This window comes from Taudactylus pleione, unplaced genomic scaffold (assembly GCF_031769625.1).
Source record: "Taudactylus pleione unplaced genomic scaffold, aTauple2 ptg000157l, whole genome shotgun sequence".
In the NCBI taxonomy this organism is placed as follows: domain Eukaryota; kingdom Metazoa; phylum Chordata; class Amphibia; order Anura; family Myobatrachidae; genus Taudactylus; species Taudactylus pleione.
The window spans coordinates 6,092,723-6,107,569 of NW_028284559.1; the positions used below are offsets into that span (position 1 = coordinate 6,092,723).

Below are 14,847 nucleotides of genomic sequence, written 5' to 3' on the forward strand. Positions count from 1 at the left end.
AACGATATTTTACACGATTTGCCCGGTTAAAAGAATTCCATAATTACACTGGGGGTAGTTTAATTCACACACTTGTAGAATTAGGATGACACATTTTGTATATATATTTTTTTTTTTCAGTTGTAACACTTACTACATGGAAAGTATTATTTATTACTTTCTATACTGTATGTCAACAACACAGGAAAAGAGTGCATCAATAACAAACAAGATGCATTGTGGCCAAAATAATTTGCTTATGTGCAAATTACCTTGCGAATAGTGCATTGTGACTGATGTGGTTTTTGCACTCTTTCCCTGCATGGTAAACAAATGGAAATCAGTAGGTGGTGATTGGTATGTGGCGTGTATTATGGGGGAAGAGATATAGTAGAGAAAAAAAAGAAAAAAATATTTAATCTCATTTTAAATGTTCATGCTATAAAGGGACATAAAATAAAAAAATTAATTTACTAAAAATAACAGACATCCCATCACCGACCCCCCCCTGCGTCGTCTCTCAACACGCCATCACCTCCCCACCATGTGGTCTCTCAGTACACCATCACCTCTCCCCATGCATCATCTCAGCCACACCATCACCTCCCCTCCCTGCGTTGTCTCTCAGCCACACCATATCCTCCCCACCACGTCTCTCAGCACACCACCCCACTGTATAATTTCTCAGCACACCATTGCCAGATCGGGGTACTGGAAGCACTCTACAGCGGAGGAAGCCACGATGACAAGCTGGAACCTCAGACGCTGAAGTGCGGACTGTGCCGCCGAGATATTATATGGCACAGGACTAGGCAGACTTGCAACTGGAGAAGCTGGAAGCCACACTGCACAAGACTAATGCTATGGAACCGGAAACACGTGTATGACGCTATCACCGGCATCCAAGCAATGCTTCAGCAGGTAAGAAAACAGGGAAAACAACCAATCCAGTCCAGCAGAGATGACGTAGACCCAGAGAAAGGATTATCATAGGTTGACAGTGCGGCATCTCCATCTCCCAGCAACTGGCCTAAGGGAACTGTCGGGAGCACCGTTGTCCAACAAGATGCAGCGGCGGCTTGTGACTGTAGGGGTTCCCCCTTATTTGGCACAACCAGCACTGGCTCTGAGCCGGTCCGGCTTCTGGAAATACCGGTGAAAAAAATTTGTGATGTTCCCCTGTATTCACCATAACCAGCACCAGACTTTTTCAAGCAGGTGCTAATACCCTTTCACTGTGTCCCCTAGCCGAAGCATTAACCCTGACCACTAGTCTTCCCCGACCGGTTATCCCAGGGGAGCTGGGGACCCCCCCAATAAAAGGGTCACTCTCTCCAGGGCACCCCAGGCCTGGGCTGATAGACCGGGGCTATCCCCGGCACCCATGGGCCGTGGGTGATGGGTTGATTGTGTGGTGCATTTGAAAGAATATTGTCATTCGCACGCCTTCGGCCCACACACACACACACACTGTGCATCCGTATACCCACTTTAAAATGCACATACATATTTTATATATATATATATTAGAGATAAGCGGTTCGGATTCTGTGGAATCCGAACCGCTCAGAACATAGGGGATCCAAGTCCACCCGAACCCTGTTCTGGTGTTCCCCGCCTGACTCGGATCCCCGTTTGAGGCCGAGCCGCAGCCTCCTGATGTCGGATTCTCACGATAGAATCCGACGTCAGGGCTCCTCTAGTGAAGTGCAGACCACTGTGATAGCGGTCTGCCAGCGGCAGCTGTGTGTTTGTAATAGCAGCCAATGAGAGTCAGGCAGACTCTCATTGGCTGCTGCACGGAGGGAGCCGGTTTGGAGCTCACTCATGAGCTCCGTCTTCCGGCTCCCTCCACGCATAATACAGCAGAGCGGACGGCGGCAGCAGCGGGGATTCAGGTAAGTTTTTTTTTTATGTGTGTTTGTAAGGGGGCGCTACTGGAGGCATGCTAATGGGGGCACTGATACTGGGGGGCATACTACTACTGGGGGCCTGCTAATGGGGACACTACTACTGGGGGCCTGCTACTGGGGGCACTGCTACTGGGGGGCATACAACTACTGGGGGCACTACTACTGGGGGGCATGCTACTGGGGGCACTGCTACTGGGGGGCATACTACTGGGGGCACTGCTACTGGGGGGCATACTACTGAGGGGCATGCTAATGGGGGCACTGCTACTGGGGGGCATACTACTACTGGGGGCATGCTAATGGGGGCACTACTACTAGGTTCTAATTCGTCGTCCGGCTTTGGATTTGCCAAACTGCGGTGACTGGCTTTGGATTTGGATTTTTTTACAAAAATTTACAAAAAAAATCTAAAATCACATAAATTGGGCTTTTTTTTTTCTTCCTAGAGTATTATTAAGCTCAATTACCCTAATTTTCAGTCATTTACAGTCCATTTAGACCACCTTACAGTTTAAATTATAGTTTTCACCAGTATTGGCCAAAGGTTGCAGTGAGCTGACTGGTTACCAAGCGACATAGCAGCGGCACAGACACCACAGTTTAAAGCACATCTATGATACATTGCCACACAGCAGTGGCAGAAATTAAAAGTAGTGCACCCACCCAGTGGGGTACGGCCAGCAGAATCACAGTACTTGTTACATAGTGGGCTACGGCCCAAGGAGTCACAGTGCACAATCTTATTCACATTCTATCACATAGTGCCCTGATTCACATTACACCACAAAGTAGTGTCTCTTATTTATGTTACAACACACAGTAGTACCCCTTTTACACAATGCCCACAGTAGTGACCCTTATATACAATGCCCACAGTAGTGACCCTTTTACACAATGCCCACATCTAAAAAAATGGATTTCTCCATAGAGAATTCTGAAGGGGGGGGCAGGGTGTTCAAGGGGCTACACCGCAAAAGCTATAGGAGAGACGGATCTGAAATTTGGCATGGCCAGGTAGAACTGTCACTGGGTGCTGCATGCCAAATTTCAGGGCAAAAACATAAAAAATGAGAATTTGGGAGTAATCTAAATACTCTAACTGTCAGTTTTTCTGACATTGGGCCTGATTCAGAGCCGGTCGCTATTTGCGCTCGCTCGTCCAGAAAATAGGGGTGGCTATTCAAATGAACCGTTCGCTGTTTGCGGTCTGTTCACGCCTCTAGGTCTGAACGAGCGTACAAAACTTGCGGTCGTTTTTTGGGAAACTACGCCCCCTGTCCGCTCGCATCCTACGTCATGTCCGCTATTTATTAGATTAATCGAGTACATCGAACAGGGTATGAACTGCTCGCTATTCTTGTGGTTGGTTTTTGCTACCACAATTTTGCGAGCAGTTCTGGCTATAAAATAACCCAGTGACGTGGTCAATGACGCTGCTGTTTTAAATATGCACACCCATAAAACGCCCGTTTTGACCTTTAAGCACGCCTGCGTTCTGATCTCCACTCCCCGTTTTCAAGCACCTTCCCCTGTTACCACCCACATACGCCTCCTCCTGTCACTCAAATTAGTAGGCATTCGCTATTTTGCGAGCACATGAATTTCGGCCGCACTGACTGGTTCGCGCATGCGTATAACGATCCGTACGCATGCGCAGTTGGGCAAACATTGCTCAGAGCGAACGAGCTGCCACTTACGAGTGGCTCTGAATCAGGCCCTTTGTCAATTAGGAACCCTTTTGTGCAGTAGTCTATGGGTTTTTTTTGGGAAGGCAAAACTCAGGGTAAGGGTGGAATTTAGACTTGGGTTTTATTTTATTAGGTAGCTATTGTGCCAGGGTACGTGCTTTTGGGGTTCAGGTAAATTAGAAAGTGACAGTTTTTAAACTATTACCTCAAGAATGCGCAATTATAAAGATAGGACTTTTCAACTTGTTGCGCAGCCGCAGTAGGAGCTTCCAGCAGGTGTAGTCATAGTGTTTCACTTGGGTGCAGAAAGATGGCCGTCGTTTGCGGGTGGTATTGGGCAAAGCAGCAGCGGGGACACGGATGCGGCGATGGGGACCTCAGCGGCGGGTCATGGTTGTTGGCGGGGGACATGGGTGTCGGCAGGGGGTGCGGGTGTTGGCGGCGGAGGGTCCGGCGGGGGTGGCGGCAGTGGGTGGTCCGACGGCGGCAGAGGGTCCAGTGGTAGTGAGGGGACTGGCAGCGGGCCTGGACCGGAGAGGATTCAGATCACTACAGCCATTGTGCCGAATACGGCAGCAGCGCCCATTTCAAAAATGGCGCCTCAGCGCTATTTTTGAAATTCAAAGATGGCCAGCGCTAGCGATCATGGCTCGCGGCGGCCATCTTTGAATTTTAAAATGGGCGCAACCAGCACAGGGCTCTGAGCCAGTCCTGGTTCTGGAAATACAGAGGGAAAAATGCATAGGGCTCCCCCTGTATTTCCCAGAACCAGCACCGGACTCCGTCTAGTGGGGGGGTGATACCACAGCCAGGGGAGCCCTTTCACTGGGTCCCCCACCCACAGCATCACCCCTGACCACTAGTCAGCCCAGGCCGGGGATCCCTGGGGAGTTGGGGACCCCCCCAATAAAGGGGTCCCCATCCTCAGGGCTGATAGCCCGGGGCTATCCCCGGCACCCCTGGGCGGTGGGTGCCGGGTTGATTATGTATAGTGTGGTGCATAAGAAAATATAAATATTGTCTTTTGCAATATTACTACAGGTCCCAGCAGGTATCCCCCGCATGCTGGTACTTGGAGAACCACAAGTACCAGCAGGCGGGGTATTAAGGGCCTGCTGGCACCTATAGTACCCCTGCAAAAGAAATATTCAAATAAAACACACAGACACAGTCTTATAAATCTTTTATTTACCGGGACCTTCACCTGGAGCGCGGCGGCAAGTATTATTTATTTATTATTTATTTATTAACAGTTTCTTATATAGCGCAGCAAATTCCGTTGCGCTTTACAATTTGAATCAAGATTAACATTATACTGGGTTGTAAAAGACATACATACATACATGACATACATAAGGGTAAGAGGGCCCTGCTCACAAGCTTACAATCTATAGGGAAATAGGTGTTGATACACAAGGAGAGGTGCTATTGCAAATTGGTCCAGCCCAATTGCAGATATTCTTGGTGTGCTGTATAATCCAATCACACTGGAAAGTTGGCCTAGGGTTAGGAGGATGTTCAATTGAAGAAAGAGAAGATGTGATATGTGTTTACTATAAGAGAGTTAGATAGGGAGCTATAAAATGTTAGGTGGGCGGTCCTGGAATCTGATAAGCTTGTCTAAAGAGGTGAGTTTTCAGAGAACGCTTGAATGTTTGGAAACTAGTGGAAAGTCTTATTGTGCATGGGAGGGCATTCCACAGGGTGGGTGCAGCCCGAAAAAAGTCCTGTAACCGTGCATGGGAACAAGTAATGCGCGGGGATGAGAGACGCAGATCTTGTGCAGAACGGAGATGTCGGGTTGGAAGATATTTTGAGATAAGTGAAGAGATGTATGTTGGTGTGGTTTGGTTAACAGCTTTATGTGTGAGTGTAAGTATTTTAAATTGAATACGGTAGAAGACCGGCAGCCAATGGAGGGACTGACAGAGTGGATCAGCAGACACTGAACGTTTGGTGAGAAAGATCAACCTCGCAGCTGCATTCAAAATGGATTGTAGTGGGGAGAGCCTGTTTTTGGGAAGACCAATAAGGAGACTATTGCAATAGTCAATGCGGGAAATTATGAGTGCGTGTATTAGAGTTTTTGCAGTGTCTTGCGTAAGATATGATCGAATTTTGGCTATGTTTCTTAGATGTATGTAACAGGATTTAGAGACAGATTGAATGTGGGGAACAAAAGACAGTTCAGAGTCAAGGATGACACCTAGGCAGCGAGCTTGTGGGGTGGGGTAGATTGTCGAGTTGTCAACAGTAATAGAGATATCAGGTTGGTAACTGCTATTGGCTGGTGGAAATATAATTAATTCTGTTTTGGATATATTAAGTTTGAGGTGGCGAGATGACATCCAAGATGAAATGGCAGAGAGACATTCAGTGACACGGACCAGCACAGATGGTGACAAATCTGGGGAGGATAGGTAAATTTGAGTATCGTCCGCGTACAGATGATACTGAAAACCAAGTAAGCTCTTTTGTGCGGCCGCCGCACATCCTGGGCTTCCCGTCGTCTTCATTCTTCAGCTGGTCTCTCCATGTCCCCGGTAAAGTGTGGTGCATTTGAAAATATAAATATTGGCTTTTGCTGTGGAACTACAGTTCCCAGCAAACCTCCCCTGCATTCCGGTACTTGGAGAACCACAGTATTTTCTGTGTAGGGTGGCTACGCTTTTTTTTTTTTTTTTACACATTCAATTTTTAACATAAATGCGTAGATCTCACGGCTGCATTCGTACAGCTGTGACTTATTGATTTGATTTTCTCAGTGAGCTACCAGTGAGCCCTCTGTCGCCCACTGACCCCACACGCCTACAGCCGTCTCGCACTCTGCACCTCCCAAACCCATATATCCCAATATTTAAAGATGTTGAGAAAGTACAGGTCACGTGCCGGAAAAGTGGGCGTTGTTTGTTATAAAAGGGGCGTATCCTTGCGGCTTCCCCCGTTTTCTTCACTTTGGGGGCGTGCCCAGCACTCTCCGAGATGCTGGCCAGCCCCCAGGCTCTCCATACACAAGAGAGCAGATGTGCACGGCATGTTCTCCTCCTGCACACCAGCTGCTCTGCTATGCAGAGCAGCGGTTTGTGCTCCCCCCAACTTCCCCCCCACCGCGGGACACTGCGGAACACAGGCGGGACAGTCCCAGAAAAATGGGACTGTCCCGCTGGACGCGGGACAGTTGGAAGGTATGCAGACCAACCTCCTGTGTGCGGTCCCCTCTTCCACCCTCTGTCGCCCACTGATGCCCCCTTTGCACTGCACCGCTGCCACTGCTCTGCACCACCGCTGCTGCCGCTACTCCGCATGCCTGCAGCCGTCTCGCACTCTGCACCTCCCAAACCAACCTCCTGTGTGCTGTCCCCTCTTCCACCTGCGTTAGTGTACCATTTTGTTGCACTTCTCCCCTGCAGGTGGCCGGTTTGCTCATCCAAAACCTGATAGTTAATACATTTTAAAAAAGCTATGAAATTCCATAGACAAAAAACCTTACGGTTTCATATGTCCCATTAAGGCTGCTTAGACATGATCTGAAAATTCACAAAACCTATTGATTTTCTGCCACTTAAACTGCAAAAAGCAATGAATTTACGATAATTAAGGCTGACGCCTTAATGGACGTGTTCCTTGCGCAATACAGATATGTAAAGAACACAAGGAGGACTCCACACAAGATTTAATACAATCTAGACAAATCAAAAAACCAACATCTATATCACATCGACTTATGGGAGAAAAAGGCATCCCTATCCCATTACTCAGTTGGTGGTGCTCCCCTAGGAGTAAATCAATATATACCTGGAGAAACGTAATCCTATATAGTAGGAAAACAGAAAGAAACTCCTTTGTGGGGGCACTCTTATTTCAAAATTCACAGAAATTTTTTTAATAAAACATAGCTTTTATTTTATATGCACTTAAAAAGACTATAACAAGACATTTAAACAACAAAACAACACAAATCACTACATATACATTGTGTTTATGATAGAAAAATATTCAGCACGACAGTATTCTGTACTATATATAACTGCAGCACAGTTAATCATAAGTGATAGACAATATCGGCACCATGACTTAGTAGGGCCGCAACGCATACAAGAATACAATTACCATTTAATATTTTATTAAAATATATTCTATATCCTACTGTTTTATCCGTAGCAGGAAAGGCGAATTATTAAATATGCTTGTGACAATAAATATTATTATGTAGCCATATACGCCATCCATATATACAAGCAGTATCATATAGCCGGCGTCTGAGTATGTAATCCTTTGTTATATGTACAAGCTATTTGTTCAATATATCGTATTTATGTAGTTTGCAATTATAATACTTCCGGTATAAATAGTTGGTGCACCAGATAATTTCCATAAGCACTAGTATCCCCACTTGTCAGTTTTGTGTAAATTAGACATATAACTCTCTGGAATTACCCAAGCCTTTTATTGCTCTATGTCTCAATTACATCATATCTCCCCACAGTGAGTGTGTCAAGCAAATTGATGTCTTTAACCACATACAAGAACATACTATCCCAATTATTAAACTAAGGGCAAAAGAAGGGAATGCCCCTATGGTGTAAAGAATTATATTAAAGCTCACAGAGGTAGCCAAACATCACTCGTATTGTATGCAATTAATAAAATGAGGACACAATTGTCACAGGAGAGCCAATCAAGTAAATACAGTAGGTGGCGTGCTTAGTGTCTATGCAATGTCCCCACATCATACACCAAGGCTCTGCAGACACCTGCCAGGGGGTCAGCTGGGAACAGCTGATACTCACTATACCTGAGCGGTGCCCCTGCGTGTGAAGAGGGGATGGTCAGACGCCGTCCGAGAGATCAGCTGAGAACAGCTAATACTCACGTGTCCTGAGCGGCGCCCCCGCGAGTGAAGAGGGGATGGTCAGACGCCGGCCGAGAGATCAGCTGTGAACTGCTGATACTCATGTGTCCTGTTGATGCGCGTTTCACCGTTCAGGCTTTTTCAAAACAGGGGGCCGATAAATTAGAGCTATTGGACGGCAGCTTATTTATTGGCTGCATAATTAGAATATCTCCGCCCCTCTTCCTGCATTAGTGAGATGGGAGGGACAGGGGAAAGTTGTCATAGAATGGGAGGAGCACAAGAGAGTAGTCATGGAGATAATTCCTGTTTATCCATTACATCATCAGGATTCCCTGATTGTTAAAGGAGTGAGTTTTATAGTTATATTTAACCATCTCCTTACCTCCTAAGGACATCGTATAATCCTCAGGCAGTAGTGCAAGTAGTGCAAGCGATTGTTAAACATTTATATTTGATCTTGTTTGCAACTCTATTATATCACAGCACTGTTGCCCCATGTTCATATAATAAAGGGTGGAGTGATTTAGTCATCTGATAAATATATCAGGAGAAAAAGGAAACAAAACGAGAGAACTAAAAAGTTTAACCCTACAATAAATTCTGTATAGTGTAAGAGTCAAATACCAGCCTATATATTTTTTCAGGTCTTATCTATGTTAAAATGATCATAAATATACATGTAATCACAGATACTATTATCCAATTATATTGCTAATCATATACTGGAAAGAGAACATATATAAACGAGTTGCGAGCCTATAACCACAAAGGCCTTTTTGGTCCGTGTGTAACTTTACAGTGAACGGACCTCATTTGGGTATGTGTTGTATAGGTCACAAATGAGAAGAAAGGTAAAGTCACTTCTGCTGTTCTTGTATAATGTTAACCAACAGATTCCCTGATGCTGTATAAGCATTGCAGGGAACACTGACGGACCGAATGAGAGAGTGAGGAATTAAGGTATAGTGAGAGAAAAAAGAGGTACATAATTGTATTAGTTGGAAATCATATATCTCCTATATTCGTTTCAAAAGAGAGAATTTCTCTGTATATTTTAAATAAAACAATTTATTAAATAAAGATGAAAATCAAAATGAAAATAAAAATAAAAATGATAGTAAAAAATAAATAAATATAAATAAATTGAATCCTGCATCTCTGTTCATATATGGATGAATTGGAACATTATCTGTGGTACTATACAGATATAAATAAATCAGAGTAGTATAAATAAGAATAGAGATGGTGAAACGGACACAGAAACAAACGAGTTGCACCCTATAACCACAAAACCTTTTCAGTCTGTGTGTTCCAAAACAGTGAACAGACCTAACTCAGGTGTGTGTTGTATAGGGCATCAAATGAAAGAAAGTGAAAATCACTTCTGCTTTTCATATTTCGTTAGCCTACTAGTACCCTGGTGAAATATCACCTACTGCACCTGGTATTCCTAGATGGTCTCCCATCCAAGTACTAACCAGGCCCAACACTGCATAGCTTCCAAGATCAGACGAGATTGGGCATGTCCGGGATGGTATAGCTGTAGATGTAAGACATTGCAAGATATCGAGTCGGACCGAATGAGAGAGTGATTAAATGAGAATATAACTACTAGTGAATCTAGAAACAGATCCCTATAGAGAGCTCAAAAATAGATATAAATCTACCAATAACTAATATTGATATGTATTCTGATAATTAGATGATTCCTTTTAAATGAATAACATACGTACTCAGCGTGTAATAAATTAGAGTAATGACTCCTTCAAATATAAGGGTTTACTTTGGTTCCAATATACCAATAAAGAAACGTCTTTGGAAAAATTAATATATAAAAGTAATAATAAAATGAACCTCTATATGATTATAGTAATTCCATATAGTCTAAATGCTCCTTCAATCATTTAAGTAATCAGATTGGTAATAAGCATGCTACTCAAAGCCAATATGACCAGTATCATTATACCACACACAATAAGTGAAACAAATCTCTCATATTTGACATGTGTAAACTGTGATATGTGATCAAGAAATAGGGATATATCATCCCTAAATGTTGGTATATGTGAAAATAATGTGCAATAAAAGACATGAAGAAAATATAATATATAAATATACTAAAAAAGTATATAGAGTGATCGAATCATGTGAAAAAAGAAAGAAAAATTACTGTAGGACCTCTTAGGAAGTTGTGGAAAAATAGATGAAAAGTGATGAAAAATGAAATAAAATAAAAATAAATATAAATGAGCATAAAACATAAAATGCACAAAACATGTGAAGAAACTATATAAACCTTTATAAGTGTAATTATGTGAGGAATAGTGAGAAAGACATAAATTATCTAAGAAATATATAAGGATGATTGCATTGATAAAATTAGTCCTATAGTATTAAAGATTGTAGTCATGGTGGCAGAAAAATTCCATAATTGATTTGTTCATTCAAGCCCTTGGGTGCTACACTTCCTAGCCTGAAAATCCATTGGCATTCTTTTTTCAGAAGCTCTCTTGTGATGTCTCCACCTCTAATTCCCAATCTTATTCTTTCCAGGCCAAAAAATCTCATGGCCTTACCTTTCTCTGGATGTTTGGTATGAAAATGTCTTGCAACAGATGTAATCTGTTTCATCTTTGCAATATCTGAGCTGGCATTTCTTACATTTCCTACATATTCCAGTATTCTGGTTTTCAATGGCCTTTTGGTCATACCCACGTATCTCATGTTACTTACAAGTACATGAGATACAGTGTATCAAGCCTGAGGTGTTGCAATTGATATACTCATCTAGTGGAATCTTAATTCCATCCTTATCCTGAATGTGGTTCATTTTGGTGATGTAGTTGCAGGCTTTACATGAACCACATGGATAGGTTCCCTTGATTTTAGATTTACATATTTTAGTATTGGAAAAGTGGCTTTTAACTAGATGGTCATGCAGATTCAGTGAATGCCTCCAGCTCATAGATACCTTTTCTTTAAGCTTAGTTGCAAGATCCAGATCTGATAATAATATGGGCCAATGCTTATTGATGGATTCTTGTATTTCCTTCCACTCTTGACAGTAATTACCCACAAATCTTATATCAGAGCTTTCAGTTTTCTTAGTCCTTGCTTGAAATATCAAAGATTCCCTCTTGGTATTGTGTAGGGATGTCTGGGCTTTTTTGATGAGTCTATTACTATAGCCTCTTTCCTTGAGTCGCATTGCCAATTCAACACTTTTCTCCTTATAGATTTTGTCCTCTGAACAATTGCGTCTCAATCTGAGAAATTTGCCTCTGGGAATGTTATTGACTGTAGGTGGAAAGTGGGCACTGGATCTGTGTAGGAAGCTATTGGTTGCTGTCTGTTTTCTATGAAGTTCAGTGGCGAGCATATTGTTATGATCCTTGTAAATTGCCAGATCCAAAAATGTTATCCTGTCCTTGTGGATGTCATGTGTCAGTTTCAAATTCAGATTATTGATGTTCAGTATATTAATGAACTCCAGCAGCTTCTCTTTGCTGCCATCCCATATGATCATGATATCATCGATGTATCACATCCAATTGACAATGCTTGCTGTATACTGATCATTATCCTCATGAAAAACTACCTCCTTTTCCCACCAACCTAAGAACAAATTGGCATAGGCGGGGGCACAGGCAGCCCCCATTGCTGTGCCCCTCACCTGCCAGTAAAATTGGTTGTTAAAGGTGAAAAAATTCTTGTGAAGAATAAAATGTAAGAGTTGTAAGATAAATTCATGGAATTCATCCATGCCTTCCATCATCAGGAAGTATCTCACTGCTTCCATCCCTAGTTGGTGTTCTATGCTGGTATAGAGAGCCTCCACATCCAAGCTTGCCAGTATATAGGTGTCTTCCATTACAACATCATGGAATTTCATGAGTACATCTGCAGTATCACGTATATATGATGGTAGTGCTAATACATGTTTTCTGAGATGAATGTCTACAAAAGTACTGGCTTTTTCTGACTCCCTATACCTGAGACAGTTGGTCTCCCTGGGGGGTTATGAAGATTCTTATGTACCTTAATTAGCATATAGAAAGTGGGTACTTTAGGATGTTCAGTATACAGGTATTGATGTTCATGCTTCGTTATGATATTGTTTTGAATAGCACGGTCCAATATCCTATTAAAGAGATTCTTGCAGTTCTCAATAGGGTTGAGGAGTGTCCACAGATAGCAATCTGTATCATCCAGTTGCCTTTTAGCCTCCATAATATACATATTTTTTGGCCAGATAACGATGTTTCCTCCTTTATCGGAGGGCTTAATGATCACATCCTCCCATTCCCTGATTTTGTTAATGGCACATTTCTCTTGTCGATTCAGATTCCCACCTGGGTATTTGAATTTATTTCTGGAGTGAATTTTATCAAGATCTCGACTCACCAGATTCATGAATACCCTAACTTCTGGGCATATACTGTCCTGAGGGTAAAATGTAGATCTTTTCTTACATATTATTCTTTTACAGGTATTTATACCACTAGATGTAATACTTTCCTCAATCGGAGATTCATGACTTAGATCTTCTAAGATCCTTAATGCGTCATTATCCTCATCCGTCAGATTCGTTTGGGATATGACAGGTATTTCTGGTATTGGTGTTTGTTCCTGTTGTGAGTAGAACTTTGCCAATAATAATTTCCGACCAAAAAGATGTAAATTGGTTTCCCATTGAAATCTATCAAATTTCCTAGTTGGAGAGAAGGATAAACCCTTCATAAGAACATTATTCTGTGTGGTGGTGAGTGTATGGTCTGATAGATTAATAATTTGAAGTTTCTGAGCATTTTCTACAACCCTGTTTTGTTCCTGGTGTAGTAACAGGTTTGTGGTGATGTTTCCCATTTTTGGCCTTCTCTTTCCCTTCTTTGACCCCCTCCTCGTCTTCCTTTTGGCGGACGACCACGGGGATTGTGAGGGACCCCTAAAAAAGGTTGAAAATCCAAGTCGGACGTGTTCCTATATCTTGAGGCTTGATTACCTTGTCGCCTTATCTCAAAGTTTTCCTCACCTCCTGAGGATTCAGCTTCTGAGGACGTATAGTTTTCTGTATAATCCCCTTTTGTCCTCCTCTCTGTTTGTGGGTTCCACCTAAAAATCCGACCAATGACAAAATCCCTCTTATCTCTAGAGAATTTGTTTTTCTTACGTTCAATAATATTGTTTTCGTATGATTCAAGTTCTTTTTTATTGTTCTCAAATTGTCGTTGAAATGTTGTGTCTTTTTCCCAAGGTTCCAATTTTTTGCCCAGGATGTCAATGGTTTTGGCACATATTTATATATTATATTTTCTTCATGTCTTTTATTGCACATTATTTTCACATATACCAACATTTAGGGATGATATATCCCTATTTCTTGATCACATATCACAGTTTACACATGTCAAATATGAGAGATTTGTTTCACTTATTGTGTGTGGTATAATGATACTGGTCATATTGGCTTTGAGTAGCATGCTTATTACCAATCTGATTACTTAATTGATTGAAGGAGCATTTAGACTATATGGAATTACTATAATCATATAGAGGTTCTTTTTATTATTACTTTTAATTTTTAATTTTAATTTTTTATATTAATTTTTCCAAAGACGTTTCTTTATTGCTATTTTGGAACCAAAGTAAACCCTTATATTTGAAGGAGTCATTACTCTAATTTATTACATGCTGATTGTTATTCATTTAAAAGGAATCATTTAATTATCAGAATACATATCAATATTAGTTATTGGTAGATTTATATCTATTTTTGAGCCCTCTATAGGGATCTATTTCTAGATTCACTAGTAGTTATATTCTCATTTAATCACTCTCTCATTCGGTCCAACTCGATATCTTGCAATGTCTTACATCTACAGCTATACCATCCCGGACATGCCCAATCTCGTCTGATCTTGGAAGCTATGCAGTGTTGGGCCTGGTTAGTACTTGGATGGGAGACCATCTAGGAATACCAGGTGCAGTAGGTGATATTTCACAAGGGTACTAGTCAGCTAACGAAATACGAAAAGCAGAAGTGATTTTCACTTTCTTCCAGTTGATGCCCTATACAACACACACCTGAGTTAGGTCTGTTCACTGTTTTGGAACACACAGACTGAAAAGGTTTTGTGGTTATAGGGTGCAACTCGTTTGTTTCTGTGTCCGTTTCACCATCTCTATTCTTATTTATACTACTCTGATTTATTTATATCTGTATAGTACCACAGATAAGGGCCCTCATTCAGACCCACTTGCAAGCGGCAGTACGCTCGTTCCGAGCGATGTTCGCACATCTGCGCATGCGTAGAACCAGTCAGTGCGGCCGAAATTCATGTGCTCGCAATATAGCGAATGACTGCTATTTTGAGTGACAGAATGAGGCGTATGTGGGTGGTAACAAGGGAAA

At 42.2% G+C, this 14,847-nt stretch overlaps 2 pseudogenes; one reads left to right on the forward strand and one right to left on the reverse strand.

Annotated features, from left to right (window-relative positions):
* Positions 1–9,864: 9,864 nt before the first annotated feature.
* On the reverse strand, positions 9,865–9,983 carry LOC148521576 (5S ribosomal RNA; annotated as a pseudogene).
* A 4,326-nt stretch (positions 9,984–14,309) lies between these two features.
* LOC148521577 (5S ribosomal RNA) lies at positions 14,310–14,428 on the forward strand (annotated as a pseudogene).
* The last annotated feature ends 419 nt before the right edge of the window (positions 14,429–14,847 follow it).